This window comes from Kogia breviceps, chromosome 1 (assembly GCF_026419965.1).
Source record: "Kogia breviceps isolate mKogBre1 chromosome 1, mKogBre1 haplotype 1, whole genome shotgun sequence".
Taxonomy (NCBI): domain Eukaryota; kingdom Metazoa; phylum Chordata; class Mammalia; order Artiodactyla; family Physeteridae; genus Kogia; species Kogia breviceps.
This window is the reverse complement of record NC_081310.1, coordinates 19,985,055-19,999,606: the sequence shown is the minus strand read 5'-3', so window position 1 is coordinate 19,999,606 and position 14,552 is coordinate 19,985,055.

Here is a 14,552-nt window from a genome sequence, read left to right as displayed (position 1 = left end):
CTTGCCGAGGGCAAGACTGTGCCTTTTACTCATTTGTGCACCTCCTCGCCATCTTCCCAAGGCCTTGGTGTCTAGTAGGCACTCAGTGATGTTGTTCATTGGCACTGAAACTGGTAGTGGGAAGACCTTGACATTTCCTTAGTTCATTCTGGGCCCATCTTCTAGCATCTCTATGCCTCAGTGTGTTTATTGGGAAAATAGGTGAGAATGGGACTCTAGGTAGATTTACAACATAGAAATGCTAAGGGGACGTCTTCTAGTATCATCATATGCCATTCCTTGAGTTGGGCCATATTTTTTCTGATATATCATTTCAAGAAGCTTAACAACTTAAAGCTTCCTGTAGGATTTTTATTTGCTTTTTCTTAGCTTTCATAATAGCAGGTTTTACACAGCAGGAAGCCTGAGATGAAAGCCTAGAGCCCTGGGTTTAAGGTCCAGCTCTGTCACTTAACCAGCTGTGTGACTGTGGGGAAGTCACACAACTACTTTGGACTTTAGTTTGACCATCAGCCAAAATGGGAACAGGGTCTGTGTTGCCTGTTTTCAAGGCTTCCGTGAGCAGCAACTTTGATAATGCATGTGAAAGGGGTTTGAAAACGGCAAGGCAATATTTAAAGGTCAAGTATAATTATGAGTCAATTCGGATTCGTTTTTAAATTTTCGTGATTTTTTTTTTTTTTTTTTTTGGTACGCGGGCCTCTCACTGTTGTGGCCTCTCCCATTGCAGAGCACAGGCTCCGGACGCACAGGCTCAGTGGCCATGGCTCACAGGCCCAGCTGCTCCGCAGCATGTGGGATCTTCCCGGACCGGGACACGAACCCATGTCCCCTGCATCGGCAGGCGGACTCTCAACCACTGCGCCACCAGGGGAGCCCTAAATTTTCGTGATTTAATGTGATCATTTCCCTAGTCAGTCCTGTTTTTTTCTGGAAGGTACAACAGAGCAGTTTCCTGTGCGGTCTTGACTGTGGTTTGTTTTGTTTTGACTTTATTGGTACCTGCTTGCTCTTCAGAATCCAGTTCCAATTTTACAATCTTGAGATTGGTTCTTTCAGTGAACATGTTTAGTTCTCACTGTCATTAATTAAGATGAGGACAGTGATTTATAACATACACAGTTGACCAAGGCACAGCATTTAAATGTGCCACATGTACTTCTCCATTTTAAGGTAAAACCTTGCATTTGTGCCTGGGTTTAATTTATGGTTTAAAACCACTCTACTTTGTTTGCAGCATTTGGCGACGTTCTCATGGTTACATCCGCAGCTGCTGTGGAGCAATGAGGAACACTCCTGAATGAGGGGCTTTCTTACCTGACGCTGGGATTTTTGGGGCTTCAGAAAGTGTTGAGAGGTTTGGAGGGGTGGGCATTGCTGCAGCCTTGGTATTTGCAGTCTTGCTGCTAATCCAGATGATCGCTGCAATACTGGTGTTTGCATCTATAAGAACTACGTATGGATTTTCTTCTCCTTGTGAAAATACAGGACAGCAACATGGTGGTTTATTTCTCTACTTTCCTATCCTAATTGAAATCGTCCATCTGTTTTCCTTTTGGAACCTCGTAGCCAACGGTCTCATCATAGTCATTAGGCTGTCCTGCCTTACATCTACATCACCTTTTCTTTCCTCTGATCTTTCAAGGCGTGGGGGTTGTGAGCCAGAACGGACAGGGGCAGCCACCTTTTGAGGCCCTCAGTGACCCTGGGGCGTGAACCTGGAGCAGGGTGACAAGAGGAAGCAAGGTTGTGGCAATGTGGCTGCTGTGCCTTGTGGGCAATGATGAGTGGATCCCCTAGCCAGGTCTCCCTCAGAGGGCAGCTGGGGGGGGCCCTTTTGTAATTCTGACTGACATGGTCTTCAGCCCACCCATAGGGCCAGTGGGAGGCATTGAGTAATTGACATGGGGCCATGTCACCCACACTGGGATTTGGGATTCCCGAATTCCTGATCCTATGACTTTACTAGAATTTATTTCCCAAACTTAAGAGTCTAGATCATTCACCAAGCCATGCTAATCTACAGGTGCAGAAGTTTTGGTTGGTTTGAACAAGTGATTCATTGACTGAAATATGTCTGGAAAATGCATAGGTGCTACGAGATATTCAGAAATACAAACACAGATTTGCATTATGCTTTCACATGAAAAACTTATTTCGCGTAAATTATCCCCACAACCTTGTGAGTTAGGGAGGGTGTGGATTATAATGTCCTTTTACAGTCAAGAAATTAGAGGCTTGGAGGTGATGAGCACAGATCACATCACTGGTAAACAAAGGAACTAAATCTCTACTTCACGTCTTTCATTTCATCAGGGCGCTTCCTTTTATGCCACAGGATCTTGGAATGGTTGAACCATAGGAAAGAAGGGAGAGGGTAAATCAGACAGAAGCTAGCAGTTTTAATTCCAGTTATGTTTGAGTCAAATTATATAATTGGGTATGCTAGAGGCCAAGAGTTTTGTTTCATGTTATATTAGGAATTCCTCTTTTTTATCCTTTTTGGAATAATGACATTCAACTTTTTTTTTTTTTTTTTTTTTTTTTAAGATTGAAGACTTTTCCCTTTGGCCAAATGAAATCTGGTATAAAATCCCAACATATAATACTAAATTGAATAGCTGTAATTGAAACAAGTGTGAAAACTTGCCTGTTCCTCCTCCTCTTGCCCCTCACAGTGGCCTGGAAATACCTTTGAAAGCTTGAAGAAGTGAGGATGGAGTCTTCAGATCAGATGGGCTTTATTCTCTCTCTCTTTCCTTCCTTACTCTTTTAGTTCTGTCACTTGCTTATGCTTTAGCTGTCTTCTCAAAAAATTCCCTAAAGACCTCATGACATTCTCCCATCTTGCCATTTGACATGTGTGAAGACTCTGCTTTCATTATCCCAAACAAAGCAGAAGTAGAAAGGCTAACCTTTGCGTTACTCAACTGTTCTTTGTTTCTCTCGTGGCCAGAAAAGAGAGGGCACAGCTTGTGGGCCAAGGACACCCCCATTCTCAGACAGCAGGTCAACCAGCCAAGCCCTTGAAGCTATTCTGAACACTCAGCATCTCTCTGGGCATCACATTCTCCTGAGTCAGTTGATGCCCTGACAAAGCACTGAACCATGGTCCAAGGTTCTCCAACTGTATATGGGCTATGGGTGCATTCAACTTCTTGCCACCATCCACAGTGGGAGAGTCTAAGTCCCAAGTGCCCGATGCTAAATGACTAGACATAGCCTTTCTCTGCATAATTATACCATTTCCTGAAAGTCTTTGTCGGCCCTGTGACGGCAAGGAATCCCAGTAAGTCTCTGTATTCAAGGGTCATTACCCTACCTTGAACCATGTGGTTTTTGGTGGAATTGAGAAGGAATCTCACACCTTACTGGCCTTTAGGTAGACATTTGGGCTACCTACCTCTTCTCATAATGGAACTTCTCAGTAAAGCAATTACTGATATAGAGATATTATTGCAAACTATTGCTCGTATGACTTTTGTGGTTTCAACAGGTTTCAACATATCTTGATAGAGGGCCGCAAATCCAGCTTTCTCCTTCTACAGGGAAAGTACATGCACTTGAACACTATCTTCACCCCCTTTCTTGGTTGGGTATGGATTGGATCTGTTGAGACAGATTGGCCAGTCCTTTTCAAGTAGACCCCAGGCATCTTATGAAATTCTGTCATATTTCTCACCCCTGGAGCGTATGCTTAAACAGGTAGGAGCAAAGCTCTGCTCTGGGACGAGGTGGATGGCTCCGTTTGGGTCTTCTGAGCCATGTGTTCTAATTCAGTTTTGCCCAAGAAGTCTGCATTATGGGGCTCTTAGGTACTGTCGCAGTTATAAACAGAACTGCATTTTGTTCTCCACTGAGCTGTTGGTCCCTTCTGAGTATTCTCTTTCTGTTGAGAATTCAAGGGGGAAAGGATGAGAAGTGTGATTCAGGCATGAAAAATCTACCTCCAACCCTAACATTGCAAATAACCCAAGTGGATCCTAAAATTCCACACCCTCTGGGAAGCATTCTCTTTGTTGGTGGATTTTGGAGTTCAGATCACCTCCAATTATTCACTTTCAATTACTTTTTATTATTGCAGGGAATGGCCACAGGCAGCCAGGGTGGTGTGTTTCAAACTATCTCAGTATCCCCCAAGCTATCTCTCTGACACTGGACAATTAAATTTTCCCATCAAGTTTCTTAAGGCCATGTGGTAACCTCCCAGCCATCAGACCCAGCTTCCACTATTCTTTGTCTCACTAGATTTAGAGGCCACAAGTATTTACTGAATGCTCTCCTTGACCAAGTTTATGAATAAAAGAGAAACATCGAGGTGAAATGACCGAGCAACCTCAACCAGTGTAGACAGATAATCAAGGTCATTTGGAACAAGCATGCCATCTTCCTCTCCTCACGGTTGTTTTTTCTTTGATGGATCTAAGTCATCCTTCTTTGAAAAATCTCATTAGCACTCTTTACTCCAGCAGTAAATACAAGAAAATAGTGACGTTGGAATCTCCCTAAGCCAGGGTAAGAGAAGCAGGCATGGCCATTGCTGGGTCAAAATTACGCTGTCAGGCTGAATCCATGGGGTAGAATGACAGGGGAGGGGAGATACTGTGAACTCCCCCCAATCTTTAATTTCTGAACCCTCTCAACCTCTAAAGGAATCCTCCATTGGAGGAACTCCCCCTGTTCTCTAATTAGCAGGGGGAGCTTTCCCCTGGTTGTGAAGTAGCGAGCTGTCTGTGGTTTCTCCTTCTGAAGACCCGTACCCCCTCGGTATTGTCACACTCTTCCCCTCTCATGAGGTTCCCAGAGACACCTTCCTCTCTCCTTTCCCATCTGTCTGAAGAGGCTCCCATATCAATCATGTACCCAAATGACGAGTTGCCTCTCCCAGGGACAACTGCATTTTGATTTTTGTCCTGATTGTGGATTGACTAACCTTGTGGCCTGTTAAAGAAGTTCTGTTTCCTGTAAGTGAACTTATTATTTTGGGGAGATGAAGGATACTTTCTTGGAGTTCCCCACGTTACAACAGTATGTCATTTGTTGGGAGAAAGCATCTCCCCTAACTCCTCCTTACTTCGTCCACAAGGATGATCTGCTCATGACTGACCTTTCCCCACAGCATCTTCAAATCCACACTGAACTTCTGGACCCCAGAGCAGTCCTTGGCTTCACACTCCCGAAGGCTGTGTGTGCTTATTCAGGAAATCCCTGATGCCAATCCCATAGCAGCCCCAAGTGGCTTTTAGAATGCCCGCATCGCTATAGGAGCAGCCCAAAGGTTCTTGGGTAAGCACTAACTGATGTGAACCCACATCTGTCTTTCCTTCCTCGGGACTTTGTGGCCATAATGGCTCCCTTGTGGGATCCTGCCAGCTGCCTCTGCCTGTGGGAAGCAGCTGCGAGATCCCTGGCCAAATTAAATTCCCGGGAGACCAGATTTATAGGCAAGAGCAAAGCAAGTCAGAGCTGCTTAGCTCTGTGCGAATTGTCCCCCAGGCCACGTTTCTCTGACTGAATTGGAGGCAGGCATATGCTGGGTGGGGTTACCAAATGGGTACTCTACTTTAGCTGGATGGATGAGTGATACTTAGGTAGATAGTGACTCATTTTGGGATTCATCCAGATGAGGCAGCCCCAGGTAAATGGAAGGATTGGTCATTACTGTGATTCTACTAGAATGCATCACCGAAACTCTAATTCCGTCAGCCCTCTAAGCTACTGACTGCAGCTGGGCTAATGCATTGCCTCCGAGGAGCGTCTATTGATGTGTTGCAGAGGAATTAACTTTGACATAATGGAATTTTGTTTTCACCACCGCTCATAAAAACAACTGCCTTGAGCAAATGAAAATGTGTGTGGCAATTTGTGTGCTTCCAGGAATGACTCTGGATGGACAGAGCGTTCTTACTGAAGGAAATGGCATCCCCGCAGACGAGGGCTGGCTGATGAATGATTAACGCAAAGAAATGCTACCAAGATGCTGGCTTTAGCGAGATAAGAGAGGATGATCGTGCAGGCTGGAGGGTAGGGGAGGTGCCTGGAAAGGTGTGTTTCAGTCATGGGCAAGATGCCAAGGAGTCTGGTTGGTGCCAAAGACTTAGAATCCTTTCAGGGGAGAATGACAAGGGTCCGTGGCCCTGGAGATGAAAGAGGAGAGGTTTACTCCGAATCTTCCCTCCTGCCGCTTCTTCTTGGAGACCTTGACCATCCCTCTTAGGACAAGTCATGATGCTTTCCCTCAACCCCCCTGCTCCTTTGCCCTGTGCATTCCCCCATCCGACACTTCTTCTTTCAGAGATTAACTGTCTATTTCCCTGCAACCCCACCCTCCATTTCCCTGATTCTCTGCTAACAAAATCCTTAGGACCACTGCCAGTTTGATCATTACTACTTATCTGTCTCTGGGTAACAGAATGTTCCCTGGAGAGTCCCATGTGGGACCCCAGATTCTAATCTATTCGCCCCTACCCTCAGTGGTGTTCAGGTAAGGCTCTCAAAGGATTTCTGTACATGGCCTGGCCTGGAACTTGGTATCGTAATAAAATTCTGTGGTTGTCTTTTGAGATTCCAGCTGTCTCAACCCTGGCATAGTCGACTGTTCAGAGAAGGAATCTGGGTTACTTTTGAATATATTTTACAAGGTCATGATGCTCTGTGCCAGGGTCAGAGTAATTCGAACCTCCAGAGGTGGGGCCTTTGGTCCCTGTGCCCTCAGACAGGGGCCAACAGCTGAACTAGGACTCAGTGAAGGGCTAAGGTACTGGGAGAGCCTGTGTCCTCAGTTATACTCTTCCCTGAGCTGTGATGAGTCTTGGGTAGGCTCACTTCTTCTGCCCCCACGTTGGCAGCTTAATGCTAGTACCCTTCACTGGGAAGATAATAGAGTGGCTGATTAAGAGCATGGGCTTTGGTGTCAGACTGAACTGGATTGAACCCTAGCTTGGACACCTATTTGCTGTGTGACCTTGGGTAAGTTGCTTAACCTCTCTGTGGCAGATTAAAGATGGCTGGAAATTCTTTCACACTCTCCTATCAAAAGATGGGGTCTGTTTCCGCTCTTGAATCAGGACTGGTCTCAGCCTGCTTCGACCCACAGGGTACATCCAAATTAATGCTAAGCCATTCTAGGACTTGTCTTCAAGAGGATTAGCAGCTTCTGCCTTGGTCTTTGGGGTCCTGAGTTGCCATGGAAGAAGTATGAATACCCGCTGGAGACAGAGGCCATGTGGAAGAGACCTGTGAGTGCAGAAGCCATGTTGGACGTCTGGCCCAGCCAAACGACCAGATGAACTGTGGCCCCAACTGCCATCTGACTGCAACTGCATGAGAAACCCCAGAGAGAACTGCCCAGCTAAGCCCCCATCAACTTACGTGACTGTGAGAGATAAGAATCAATTGTAATTTTAAACCACTATGTTTTGGGGTGGTCTCTTGTGCAACAACCATAACCCTCTTGCTTTCTATCTTGTCATCAATCAAATTGAGGTGGTGATAGGACCTCCGTCACAGAGTGAATGTGAGGATTAAATAAGAGGCGATGCAGGGAAGTACTTAGCTGTGCTTGATACCTATTTATCAATTGGGCTGCATATGACAGACATTCAAAAATAATGTTGATGTTGAGTACCGTGAGGTTGACCCCCGCTACATTGGATTCTGGGATAAGGGTTAAAGATCTGTGAAGTCTGGGATAAGGGTTAAAGATCTGGATCATGTCTGAATTGATGGCATAGGAAATGGACTTTGGGAGGACTGGGCAGGCTTAGGTGGTCAGAGAAGGAGCAGAGGAGGCGGGGCTTCAGGTTGCCTTGAAGAGCAGGCGGCCGGTTAAGCAGAGTGGTTTAATGACTGGTGACCCTGATGTTTCTAAGAACATACAAAGCAAGAGGCCAGTTTTCATTTCATCAGTGCTTCCTGGACAGTGCCTTAAGGAGGAAAAATGAGTCAGAGCACGGGTATTCAATAAAATTGTTATTAACCATCTTATTCAATACTGGGAGTGTACATTCTCTGATATTAAGGAGGAATGTGAGCCCGAGTACCTTACTGGTTACTTTAAGATGTGGTCTCTGGCGCTGTTCACACTTACAGGGGTGCTATCGGTGTTTGTTAGGTATCTGGGGCTTCTCTGGTAAGAACCACCTACAACTGAGGCCGAGTTAAAAATGCATTAGAGAAGAAAAAAAAAAAGTGCAGTAGGCAGGTCTGTACAAGGCAATGCGTTTGTTCTCAGTCCATTTGTTTCAGGTTCAAAGTAATTTTGGTTCTTCCTTCCATATGAATATCCTTCCTCTATATAATGATAGTGGTTAAGACCAAATTGGGCTTATCGCAAAGCAAAAGAGGTCAAGTTAAATATGACCAGAATGTATTTTTTTCTTTCCTCTCTCATTGAAAAAGAGTTTTAGATGTAACGGGAGGAAGAGAATGGCATTTGCAGTGTGCTCTTGTGATTTTAAGTCTTATTTGAAAGAACCACGGAAACTTATTTTTGTCATACTCATTGCGGTACCCTCACAAACTCCAGCCCATCTGCCTGCCCTAATGAGAAGATTAAAGACCTATTAATGCCACTTGTATTGTTTCTAAGCAGTAGGCGACAGGAGAGCTAAATATTCCCAGTTGACGTGAAGGTTCTCAAGGCTCGGGGACCAAATGGCTGCAGTGACCTTGCTTTTCACGTTCAATTCAATGGACCAGAGATAAAATCTACATTGTTTCTGAAGTGTTGCGATCCACAGGAAGAGGATGAGAATTTTTTTTCGCCTGTGCCACTGGGAAAAACAAATGAAACACACTGGGAATTCAGATGTGTCCTCTCCGGGTCTCGTTTTTCTCTCAACCCCTCCAATGCTCTTATTTGATAGCAAGGCTTGGCTTGGGCAGCTGGCAGTACAAGGGCAGTGCTAGTGATTCATGGGCTTATTTGCTTGTGGAGAGTATTGTTAGCAAGTAGTCTATGGAATAACAATTACCCATATGACACTGTGGTGGGTGCTAGAGGGGTTATAAAGAGGCATAAGGTGTTCCTGCCTTCAAAGATGGTAAAATCTTGTTTGGCAGCAAAACATCTGTGCATTGAAAGAGATCGGTACTTGAGAGCAAATCCGAAGTGCGGCAGGATTGAGTTGCCTCTGACCTCTGCGTCTCTAGGATTCTAGGAGCTAGAGAAATCATTAAAGCAACACTAGTTAAATGGGAAAGGAGATACTCGTTTATTATTCCGGGTAATAACCCCAAGCGTTGCTTCTGGTGAGTACTGTTGGGGAATATGAATTCAATCTGAGGTCATGGGGGGGATTCATCTCTCCCACCCCAATGTGATTGGACCTATACAAGTGATTCTGAATGTCACTACCAACAAGCTGAATGACTCACGTGTGTATACTGCATGGGGACAGGAGATGGAGAAGAAACTGTCACTGATCACAGGAGTCGAAAAACCACAAAGACAGCATCAACAATGGGCCTGGTTCCTGATTCTGAGGCCCAGTTAACACGCTCCCTCGTAAAACATGGGCCGCGTTGAACGTCAGGCTTCAATCAGTCAGATTGTAACACTTCTTTTTCAGGGGACCCATTAGAGATAGAGTTTGGAATTGCTTCTTCTAACAATCCCCCACATAGGGAGAGAGCTCTTGAGGAGAAATCCCTTAGAAATATGAGAAGATGGGGAGAAAAAGTTCTCCAATAATGTGTCAAATGTGTCATCCGTGATAGTTGGGAAAGAAAGCTCTAGGCTGGCCCAGGGGTGAAGACACCCGGGGGAGGTCTTGTGGTAAGGTTGGTTTTGAGATGACTTGAAGGTGAGGGCAGGGGGCACAGGCCTTGCAGGTGGTGGGTGAGGACAAACAATGAAATGGTGTGTGAAGCAGTGAGGAGACCATTGCAGCTGGAGGATAGAGCAAGAAGCCATGGAGACCAAGTGGATGTGTTTGGCTTCGCTACTCGATATTTACCCTCCAGTATTTGATGGAGCTCCTGGGAATAGGTTACTTGTAGAAACTGCAGAACTTCTGGGACCCTACCATCACAAAGATAGAAGGCACCTAGCAGGGAGGGCAGCTCCCATCAGCAAATATGGCCACACTATTGTGTGGGAACTATTGTTCCCCTTCTATGGCTTACAATAAGGCAAAACCTCTTTTTTTGGAAAAAGAAAGAACTTTTCAGGGCTTCCCTGGTGGCGCAGTGGTTGAGAGTCCGCCTGCCGATGCAGGGGACGCGGGTTCATGCCCCGGTCCGGGAAGATCCCACATGCCGCGGAGCAGCTGGGCCCGTGAGCCATGGCCTCTGAGCCTGTGCGTCCGGAGCCTGTGCTCCGCAACGGGAGAGGCCACAACGGTGAGAGGCCCGTGTACCAAAAAGAACTTTCCAGCAAGATGAACCCTGTATGGTTTTCTCATATGATTGATTTACTGCAGAACTCTTCCCTTTTATGCCTCTCATAAGAGGCTGGGTGGTTATCTAGCCTCTGCTCGAACTGTTGGAGAAATCTCACTACTTTTATAGGCATCTCTGTTCCATTTTTCCTTTTACAGAACGCTCCTCTTGTCCTGAAATTTTTCTTCCTATAATTTCCAAATACTGGTCCAAAAATAATACAGAAAAAGTCTGTTTCCATAATGCAGCTCAGCTCTTCAAATACTTTAGGATGCTGCTTCTTAGACACCTGTCTGCTGTTGTCCACACCCTCAGTTCCATGCATCTCAAATTTTGTTAACACCGTCTTAGCTTTTCATCTTTTCCCCTGGGAACCATGACCTTCAGCAATTATTCAATCTCATGAGGACCTCCAGCAAATTAATCTTACTCTCTTTTCACAGCCCCTCACCCTTTTGACGCCCTCTCTTCACTTCTTACCCAGCTGAAACTATGATCATTCCTTATAATCACTCATTTATATGTACCTTCTGTTCCCTTGCCCCTCTGCCACTTTATGGTTTTATTAAAACTACAGCCCTGGTTAGATCTCTGTCTCCATCTGTTCTGTCACCACACCTGGAGAGGTGAATGTTCCTGGAGAAAATCACAACCTTGATGCCTGGTTTGACTTTATATTCATGACCGTGAGCTTCAAATGAGACCTTAATGCTACCCAGCATCATTTTCATAGTATATCTCCCCGGTCCATTTACCCTCCCACATTCCTAGATGGCCATCTCGCCATTTCAAACCTCCCACAAATCCTCCTCTATCCTCACTCTCACCTGCTGACCTTGATTCCTGCTTTACTAAGAAACTGAAGCAGTTAGAAGAGAATGTTGGCAGAGTTTTACCTCCACATTCTACCTGCCTGCTGGCACCTGCGTTCATAACTCTGCCTTCCCACTGCCTGGTTGTGTTAAGTGATCCTATCTGAAGCTGACTAAATCCTATCCTCTCTCACTATTCAAGATCATTGCTTCAACAGTTCTCTTCTTCTCTATCATCTTCCCCTCCTCTGCTGGATGCAAACAGGCTGTTATTTCTCCCATTAAAAAAAAAACTCCTCTCCATCCCACTTCTCCTAACAACTACTTCCCTAATTCTTGCTCCCCATTGCAAGAAACTTTTCTAAACTCAGCGTCTAAACTCACCATCTCCAGTTCCTCTTCTCACATTTTTTAAAGCTCGCTCAAATCAGGCTTTTGCCAGTATCTCCCTCCAGCAACCCTATGTTGCTAAGTTCAGTGGTCAATGATCAGACCTTATCTTACTTGATAATCAGGAGCATTTGACACTGTTGATTATTTTCTTCTTCCCCCCACATAGCTTTATAGAGATATAACTGACATATAACGCTGTACAAGTTTAAGGTGTATAATGTATTGATTTGATACATTTATATACTGCAAAATGATTGCCAACATAGCATTAGCTAACACTGTCATTCCATCACGTAATTACCATTTCTTTTGTGTGGTGAGAACATTTAAGCCTTAACTCTTACAACAGTCAAGTATATAAGACAGTATTATTAGCTATAATCACCATGCTGCACATTAGATCCCCAGAATTTGTTAATCTGGAACTGGAAGTTTGTATTTTTTGACCAAGATCTCCCCGTTTCCTCCACCACCCAGCCCCTAGTGACCACTACTCTACTCTGTTTCTATGAGTTTGGCTTTTTCAGGTTCCATATACCAGTGGTGTCATACATATTTGTCTTCCTCTGTCTGACTTATTTCACGTAGCATAACGCCCTCATGGTGCATCCAAGTTGTTGCAAACATCAGAATTTTCTTCTTTCTCATGGCCAGATAATATTCATTATCTATCTATCTATCTATCTATCTATCTATCTATCTATCTATCTATCTTCTTTTATATGTTGATGGACACTTAGGTTGTTTCCATATCTTGGCTATTGTGAAAAATGTTGCATGAACATGGGAGTAAAGATATCTCTATGAGATCCTAATTTTAATTCCTTTGGAATATATACCCTGAAGTGGGATTGGTGGCTCATACAGTAGTTCTATGTTTAATATTTTGAGAATCCTCCAGACTGTTTTTCATAGTGGCTGCACCAATTTACATTCCCACCAACAGTGCACAAGGGTTCCTTTTTCTCTACACCTTTGCCAACACTTATTATTTCTTGCCTTTTTGATGATAGCCAATCTAACAGATGTGAGGTGATATCTCACTGTGGTTTTGATATAAATGTCCCTGATAACTGGCCATGTGGAGCGCCTGTTCATACATCTGTTGGCCATCTGTATGTCTTCTTTGGAAAAATGTCTGTTCAGGTCCTCTGCCCAGTTTTCAATCAGGTTGTTTGTGTTTTTGTTATTGAGTTGTATGAGTTGTTTATATATCTTGGATATTAAGCCTTTATCAGATACATGATTTGCAAATATTTTGTCCCATTTGATAGGTTGCCTTTTCATTCTGTTGACTGTTTCTTTTGCTGGGCAGAAGCTTTTTAGTTTGACGTAGTTCTACTTGTTTATTTTTGCTTTTGTTGCCTTTGCTTTTGGTGTCAAATCCAAGATATCTTGTCCTTTATACAAGGAGGGAGGACCACAAGGGGGCTTTTCCTTGTTACTGCCAGTTGCCTGTTTCCTGCCTTTAGATGTGTGAGGATGTGATGCTTGGTGCTATGACAACCATCTTATGAAGTTGAGGGAAGCTCAAAGAATCACAGATACCCCAACCCAGTGTCTGTGTGTGGAGCTTATGAGCCGATCCTGGCATTACCCACCTGCAGACTTCTTGTGATAAATAATAAATATCCTTAGATTTAAGTCATTGTTAGCCTAGCTTTATGTTACTTACCGCCAAATGCATCTTAACAGACATAATATATTTTCCTTTTCTTAATTTTTTATTATTAGAGATTATATGATCAGAATTTCATTTCTGCCTCCCATTTTTGGAATCCAACTTAAAAAAAGACATATTCAATGATAAAAATCATATCCATTTATTCCTCTCAAATTTCCTTTCTAGATTCTAGGAAACTTCTAGGCCCATAAGTAACTAAATAGTTATCAAGTGCCTATAGTACGTCAGGTACTGTGTGAGGAATTGGAGAAAAAGCAGTGAACAAGACTGACTGCTGCCTTGCAGTCTCGTGGGCTTTATTGTCTTTTCCTATTTGGAACTCTCAGGTGATACAGTTCATTTTTCCCAAGTTACTTGCCACTTACACATTTTGTCCCTGTTTTTCCTCTTGAGCAGAATGACACCAGAGTCACAGTTCCCACTGTTGCTCCTTCTGCTTCCAGAAAGATGCAATGATCAGTAAAACAAATGTGGAACTTATCCACTGTGCTCCATCTACATTCTCAGTGGGACAGAGGGGAGCGCGGGGCGGAGGCACTGACCTTGCACGTCAGCACTGTGTCACTCAATTTCCTTCCTGTCGGAAGTTCCGAAGATTAGAGGAGCCCTTGGGCAGGCTTGGAATTTATTTGGTTTGTTATCTTTGATAACTTGGATGGCTTTCTCCCAGAGAAACCAGACTTTCTTGTTTAAAGAAAAAACCAAAAAAGCTGAAAAATCTTACAATGGCACATTAGAATCTTCATGCCATTATCTGGTTGGCAACTGCATCTCTCTAAAGCCATGCTGTGGCTGTAGATTTGACAAGGCAGAAACAGATGGCCTGGGTTTCCCTTGAAATATACTGATGAAGAGAAAAAAGTGACTTGGCCCCTTATCATTTAGATTATGCCAAATCCACACGAGCAAGGGACTCTGGATATTTGGCCTGAGCTCCAAAATGGGCAAAACAGGTCCACCCTGGCCTATTATCTCTGATACTTGTGGAATGGAGTGCTTGTCCAGAACATTCAATTAATGGCCCACCTCCTTGTCCACGGGGCCAGTCTGCCATGTGCTGCCATTTATTTCTTTCACTTTGCTAACTCCTTCCCAATGGGCTACGCCATAGGGTTGGTGTATGTTCTCAAGGATCTCTCTCTTGCTTCTCCTTTTCCTCCTGTCTCCTTTCATTCTTCCTTTTTGGAACTCCTTAACATATAGAAATACTATACAGGTTTCTTAACCAAGTGGACAGTTCTTACCTTTTTACTGATTAATTATGAACTCCTGCAGCTAGA